Here is a 7742-nt window from a genome sequence, read left to right on the forward strand (position 1 = left end):
AAAGAAAGGAAGGAAGGAAGGGAAAGAAAGAAAGAAAGAAAGAAAGAAAGAAAGAAAGAAAAAGGAAGAAAGAAAGAAATAAAGAAAGAAAGAGAAAGAAGAAAGAAAGAAAGAAAGAAAGGAAGGAAGGAAGGAAGGAAAAGAAAGAAAGAAAAGAAAGAAAGAAAGAAAGAAGGAAAGAAAAAGAAAGGAAGAAAGAAAGAAAGAAAAAGAAAGGAGGAAAGAAAGAAAGAAAGGAAGGAAGGAAGGAAGGAAGGAAGAAAGAAAGGTCTGCAATAACTGGGAACATGAATACTCAATGGATATGTGACAATATAAAGGAAAGGAAAGTTTCTTCTTAGGTATAATAATGGTACTGTGCTTATGTTGAGAAAAGTCTTTATCACATAGAGATACATCTTGGTATATTTGTAATGAACTGATGCCTTGGAGTGATCCCACCCAGTTTGAATTACTAGGGGAAAAGGAGAATAGGGGGCAGAAATGAAACAAGACTGGCCATGAATTGATAGGAGTCGTAGCTGAGCAACGGGTACATGGTGGTTCGGGATACTATTCTCTCTACTTTTGTAAATGCTTATATTTTCCCATAATAAAAAGTTCAAAATGTAAAGAACAGAAGAGGAAACTGAGTCCCAAGGCAAGGTGTTGAATGGCCCAAGGCCCCTGCATGAGTCAGTATAAGGGCCAGGACCTCACCCTGTCGCCCACTCCCCCCCCCCGCCCCTGCCCCCAGCCCATGCTCCTGCCCTCCCTCAGCTGTCTCTCTTCTCCAGTGGTTGGTCAAGGTTGGACTGAGGCAGGCCAAGGGCAGGGTGGGTGGCCCTGGGAGGGCCCGGCTGGGACAGAAGGGAGCTGAGGGGCTCTGGGCCACCTGTCCCAGAAAGTCCAATGAGGCCAATGGCTTCAAATATTTGGCATATTCCCCAGCAGCCTCATTTCCCACTTCCTCCCTCAGGTTCCTACACTGATTTCCTCCCCAGAGCCCCCTACAACCCACCTCTGCAGCCTATGCGCCTTTGTCCCTGCTGTCACTTTGCCTGGAAGGCACCTTCCACCTCTACCATCGTTTTCCTTCCGGATCTACCTCCCGCAGAAGACCTTCCATGGTCTTCGGGAGCATGCCTCTTCTTCACTCCCTAATGACAGGTGTCATGGCGTAGAGGTCAAGAGCAGAGCCTCTAGATCCAGACCGCATGGGTGTGAATCCTGCCTCAGCCGCTTACTCGCAGTGTGACCTCAGGCAAGTCACTTAACTTCAGTTTCCACATCTGTAAAATGGGTATAACCTTGTAAGGAAACTAAATGAGTTAAAAAATACGATTAAGAAAATAGTGCCAGGCACATGTCAGTGGACCTCAGGCCCCCTTGGGCCCCCTGGCACTGCCGTCCAGGGCCTGCCTCCCTCCTTCGTCTCCCTCACAGGAGACCTCAGTACCACGCACACGGTGGGTGCCCAACACCACTTTCATGGAGACTTGGCTTCTGTAATGCTTCTGCCTTCCTGACACCCAGACTTCCCTTAGCCCCTTGCCCATCCCACCAGGTTGCATCCACCCCAGGAAGGCAAGGAAGGAAAGGAGAAAGAGGGGTCCCAGGAGGCCAGGAGAAACTGGTCCCATGAGGGGCCCAGTTCAAAACCAGCCACAAACAAAAATTTAAACCCAAGTGGCAGCATCCGACTCAAACGCCGTCAAACTAAGGGGAAAGCAATTTAAACGCTCATTTTTTAAGATTTCTAAGAAAAACCCCAGATATCATCAAGTATAATTTTAATTATGTTTTTATGAGTAATGACATTTGCTGTCAGAAAAGGCAAACAGCACGGCATGGCTGAAACGAAAAGGAAACATTCCCCATCTTGCTTGGCACTGAGCCTCCTAATACCTGCCCCCAGAGGTAAGCTCCGATAACGACGGGGTACACAGCCTTCCAGACATTTCTGTGCAGTGTGGACACAGAGGTACACATGTATATATTTTTTTAACGGACTCATACTAAATATGCTATTCTACAAAGTCACTTGCCTCAACCTGCCATACCTGCTGACCATCTGTTCTTTCTGGTCCGCATCTCCAAGCCTCTAAAACAGTGGCTGGCACACAGGAGACACTCAGTGGAGACTCACTGACCAAATGGAGGAACTGAACAGCTGCCTAAAATCACACGGGCCGGAGAGGTCCTAACTACACCACCGGCCCTCCTGATGTGGCTCTGCCACACTGACCGTCTCCACCCAGCTGTCTTTGCACCCCACTAGGAGGGCACCTGGGGGAGAAACTGCCAGATCAAAGCTTTGATTACTATGGCCCACCTATTCTCCCCGGCTGAGGTGAGACTTCCGGTTTCCCACACTCTCTGCCACCTAAGAGCCTTATTATGATGAGGACTTTGATTTCTCGAATGCATTAACATTATTATAGTGACGCCACCCTTGACCATCGAATCTCCTTTTGTGCCTCCTGAATAAATGAGAGCACGGCCCGTGTTTCTGAGCGGCACCAGAGAACCAAACTCCACAAATGAGGAGTTATTCTCTAGGCAGTAAACAAACAGTTTACGACACAAAATTCGAAACCGTCTCGTTGATTTCGAAAAGAGGGATACTTTAATTTCTTTTTAACTGTCAGCTTCAAACAAGTAGCGATTGAGCCCTTCCACAGTACAAAAGAAGAGAAAATTAGGACCCCCCCACACTTCACCTCTCTTTCTCTTTACCCCTCTCCATTCCCTGTGTAGGGTAGCCAGATGTAGCAACTAAAAATGCAGGACACCTACTTAAATTTGACTTCCACATAAACAACAAATAAAATTCCTAGTGCAAGTGCATTCCACGCAATATTTAGGGCACGCTTGTACTAAACAAATTTGTGGTTTCTCTGAAGGTCAAATGTAACTGGGCATCCTGGATTTACTTTATCCAGTAAGCCTACTGCAGCACCCCCTGCCCCAGCATTTTAACATGAAGTGATTTTTAAACTTTATTTATTTTATTTTTTTAATGTTTATTTATTTACTTGGGGACAGCAGGGGAGAGGCAGAGAGAGAAGGAATCCCAAGCAGGACCCTGTCAGCGCAGAGCCCGGCAGGGGGCTCGATCTCACGAACTGTGAGATCATGACCTCAGCTGAAATCAAGAGTTGCGGCAAACTGACTGAGCCACCCAAGCGCCCCAATATCAAGTGACTTTTAAAGAGTACCTGAGGCCTCCTCTGCCCTCCCAGCCATCAGGCAGCCCACTGGCCCTGTCACCCAAGAGGTCTAGGGAGGCACCCCTCCACCACGCCCACAGGCACACTCCCCGCCTCTCCCTCCCCCCACCCCAGATGGCCCCACCAACCTCCCTGGCGTTAGAGTTCCACCCCCTCAGAGCCAGGTTCCTGCTGGTCTTCTCCCCTTGTAGATTCCTTCCCACCCATCCTTTCTGGTGGTAAACTCTGTCTCTGGTCCCAGCTGCTGGCGGGGGGGGGGGGGGGGGGGGGGGGGAGGTCACGTGATGCCAGCACGTGACCCTTGGCTAGCAGCCCCTCTTTGCTGCTGCTGCTGCTGCTGCTGCTGCAGAACCACCTGCCTAAGGGCAAGCCCGGGGCCCCACCCAGAGCCTGATGGGTGCTGAGGTCTAGCTGCCTGATGGTCAAGTTCTGCTCGAAAGGGCCGCTCTAGCTCCAGAGCTCATGGTGGGTCCCTGAGGTTGTCTGTGGCCGCCTGCATCGGAGCTCCAGTTCTCCCTCCACCCCATCCTGCCTGCTTCCTTCCCTGGTGTCTACGGGCAAGGCTCAGGAACCCCCCCCCCCCCCCCCACCGCCACCTACACACTGATTCCCCTCACTTTCTACCCAGCCTGTCCTCAGTCCCCATCTCCCCCAACCCCTGCCCCAGTCTGCTGCCCCCCTGGCTGGAAACCAGCCACAAAGTGCCTACATCAGGTGGGTCTGATGCTGGCTAATGGAGTTTGCTTGGCTTTCCAGTACATTCTACATTTTCCACAATAAACACATATTATTTTGGGAATAAGAAAATAAAAGCTTTTTTTTTTTTAAGAAAAATGTAAAACCAAACCAAGCACCCCTCCTCCACTTGGCACATCCACTCCTTCCCCCCCCCCCCCAACCTGCCCCCTCATCCTGTTTCCCGGGGGGGGGCTTCCCCCAAATGGGTGAACTCCCCCACCCCAAGTGCTCTCCCCTGTCCCACCAGGTCCACAGGCCCTTTCACCTCTCCAGTGAAGGCTTTCTACCACCAGCTTATCCCTGCTGTGGGGCTATATGCAAATTTATGAGTGGTTTCCTCAACTCCTGTGGGGGAGAAGAAAAATGCTGTATGTGTCCCGAGGTTGGTGACATGAGGGGCCACATTCACTCATTCCCTAAGGGAGCTAGGGCTATCTGGTGCCAGGCACTGGGGACACTGGGAACAGGACACAGACCCTGCCCTTGGACTTCACGGCCTTTGGGGTGGGAGAAGGCGGGGCAACAACCAAATGCCCCGGAGGGTGCTATGGGGGAGGGGGGCGCTGAGCATCAGGCCCAGGTAGAGAAACTTCTGGGAGGAACAGAAGTCTCAGCCACCCCAGGGTGAGAAGAAATGTGTAGGGAAGAGGAGGGAGAGTGTTCTAGTGGGGGGGGTGGGGGGGAACAGCCTGTGCACAGGCCTGCAGGTGAGAGAAGCATGACTTATTTGAGGAACTGAGAGCAGTTCAGAGCAGCTGGAGGGCAGAGGGAGGGTGAAAAGAAAGAGGAAACACAGGCTTGGGGAGGGCAACAGTGCCAGTTTTAGGAGATCGCCCTTTGTCCTCAGGACAATGGAGAGCCATTGAAGGACGCAGAGCAGGGTCAGCTGTGCATCCTACAAAGGTGACCCTCCTGCTCCTTGAGATTGGTTAGTATTCTCAGCAGCTGCAACCACCCCCAGTCACACTTAATCTTGCACCTCCCACCCACAGCGCCTGAACTTTAGCCACTGAGGACCTGAAACCTGCATCTCCATGGAGACAGCAAGCCCCCAGCAGCCAGCTTCACAGCCCTCTTGCTCTTGCAATAGAGAATACAGGTTAAGAGCATGAACTCTGGAGCCAAAGTTCAAATCCGAGCTCCTCCACTTTCAGACTGTGTGACCTTGGACAGATCACTTCTCTGTGCTTCAGTCTCCCCTTTTGTAAAATGGGGATAATAGTGTCCCTACTTCATTGGGCTTTTGTGAGGATTGAATGAGTTAATAGTTGGAATAGGACCTGGCACATGATGAATGCTGTGTGCTGGTAGTTTCTACTGTTATTACTGCACCCTCTTCTCGAGACGCCCCCCCCAGGGCCAACCCCTTCCAGGCACTAACACATCCCCCCTCGCCTCTCCCTACCCCTGAAGCACCCCTCCATGCTTCCTTACCCTCTCCATTACTAGGAGCCAAGACAGCCAGGGAGGGGGAGCCTTGGGGTTCTAGAACAATCACTCTCTGACCTGCGTCTGGGGCCTCACCCCAGCTCACTGGAGCCCAGTGGAGAGAGCACTGGACTTGGAGCCAGGAACTGAGTGCCATCCCTGGCTCTGCTGCTGACCTTCTCTGGGCCTCAGTCTCCCCCTCTGTAAGGCCAGGACAAGAACATCTTGCAGATGTCTTGGCTGTCAAAGAAGCAACAAGGGCCAGAAAGAAACTCTGCACATGTCCATATCCGTCATAGACCTCAGAACCCCTGGCCTCTTCTTCTGGCCTGGGTTTCCTCCTCCACATGATGGAATCAGGAGATTTGCTCTGAGATCACCACGAGGACCCCAGAAGCTGAAGATGGCCTGGCTTGGGACTTCCCAAACTCCCTGAAGCTGACCAGAACTTTCCCAAAGGCTGAGACAGAGACAGAGACAGAGACCCCTGGTCTGAGCTGAGCATCCCAGGAAGAAAATGCCAACCCAGGGGCCTGAGGGAAGCCAGACTTCCACCAGGCTTTCTACCAAGCCTAGATTAGACCAGGGCACTCAAACCAGGGGCCCAAAAAGACCCTCTGAAGCCATCGGGACTGTGACGTTTATTTCCAAATGTCATCACTATCCATCAGCCGCAGGACCAGAAAGGGCCTAAATGGGACTGTCTGATTTTGGTGGCTCTTAGTCCTGGGGGATGGAAGGAAAGCCCCAGAGGAGGCTCACTCCCCAGCTTCAGGTTGCCAGCTATTTCCCATAGTCCACATTCATTCATTCACTCATTCTACAAACGTTTACTTGGTGCCAGGCTCTGGTCAGGTTCAGGGTCAATGGCAGAAGTGAATGGAACAGATTCCTACCCTGAAGGCACCTCTGGTCCAGAGGGCGACAGACAAGACATAAATAACTAAACCACAAGGCAGACTAGGTTGAAGAATACAGGGCAGGAGGCAAGGATCTCACCTGGGGTATCACGAAGCTTCCTGGAGGGGGTGGTTTGTGAGTGGTGATTTGCATGTGATGGGAAGGTCAGGTGGACCTTTGGAAGGCATAGAACTTCCAAAATCATTGACGGTTCTGTTTGCACCCCGGCTGTGCCAGAGCCAGGGCAATGTAGGTTATTTATGGTTGTGCCCAGAGAAAAGCGGCCACATGTGTCACTGCACGTGGGGTGCAGAGCTGGGCTGTGGGGGTAGGGGGCAGCCGGGGCTTGAAGCTGGGTCTGGCCAAGCTCTGGTGTTTGCCACTGTGCCCCTCACACCCTGATGACTCTTTAATCTTTTCCTGCCCTCCTAAGGCAAAAAATAAGAGGGAGAGGGTTCCAACCGGCAGCAAGTGGCCTGGGGGATAGGGAGGAGAGCAGTGTCAGAAAGACCATGGCTTCTGCTTATTTGCAGGCTACTTAGCATCACCTCCTTCTCTCCTCCCCACTCCCATCCCAGCTATGAGGGAAGGGGTAGACAGACAGAAGAAAATGTCTTTAATTGTAAACCAGACACAGGCATAGGGCGCATCAACTGCTGTGTTTCTCCCAGCCCACTCTGATCCATAAATAGCTTACGCACCAAGCTGGCACAAGCCCACCCGCCCTGCTGGGACCACACCGCCCCAGGCCAGAGACTCGGAACCCCCGGGCCTGGGTCCCAGCTTCCCCAGGAACCTATTTCCTGCGTTTTCCCCAGGGTAAAGGCCTCCGCTGCTAGCTGCCTTTCCCAGGGGCCGGGCGCAGGGGCATCCTGGCATTGCCTGGGTGATGCCCGCGAGCCCCGGTGCCTGCAAGGCAGCCCCGGCGCGCGCCCACCTCTCTCCAGTGCCCAATCCCCGAGGTATCAGCCTCTGCGCCCACCGCAGACCCGCATCCCTAACTGGCCTCCTCCCTCCGCACCCTCTCACCCAGGGCCAGACCCCCTACCTGGGGGCAGGAGGGCCCGGCACCATCGGCGGCGCCACGGGGCAGAGCGGGGCGTCTGGGGCCGGCCTCAAGCCCGGACGACTTCCCGGGGGAAGAGGAAGCTGCGCCGCCGCCGCCGCCGCCGCCACCGCGTCTCTCCGGACCGCGCCGGGGCTGCGGGAAGGAGGAAGGTCAGAGCCGAGGAGGCGGGGGGAGGAAGGAGGAGGCGTGCACAGATGGGCGCAGATTAGAGAGGCATTTTTAGCGAGCCAATGGCAGCTCGGCGCAGGGCGGCGCGGTGCCTGCGCAGGTGCCGAGGAGGCAGCTCCCGGCTTAGCTGGCGCCCGCGGAGGGGGGGACCTGCTCCCCCAGGTCCCTGGCCGGCGCCCGCCTCCAGGGGCTGCTCCCGGCTGGCGCCCGCCCGCCCCTCGTCCCCC

The 7742-nt window shown here is 53.8% G+C and overlaps 1 protein-coding gene across 1 annotated transcript in view; it reads right to left on the bottom strand.

The window, feature by feature from the left end:
- The window catches only part of PACSIN1 (protein kinase C and casein kinase substrate in neurons 1), a 57080-nt gene extending 49581 nt beyond the window's left edge, over positions 1–7499 (bottom strand). The window contains exon 1 of the mRNA XM_049653418.1: positions 7327–7499. The gene's annotated coding sequence lies outside the window, so the exon portion shown is untranslated. The remainder of the gene's footprint in view (positions 1–7326) is intronic.
- Positions 7500–7742: the final 243 nt, after the last annotated feature.

Source organism: Panthera uncia, assembly GCF_023721935.1.
Source record: "Panthera uncia isolate 11264 chromosome B2 unlocalized genomic scaffold, Puncia_PCG_1.0 HiC_scaffold_24, whole genome shotgun sequence".
Taxonomy (NCBI): Eukaryota; Metazoa; Chordata; class Mammalia; order Carnivora; family Felidae; genus Panthera; species Panthera uncia.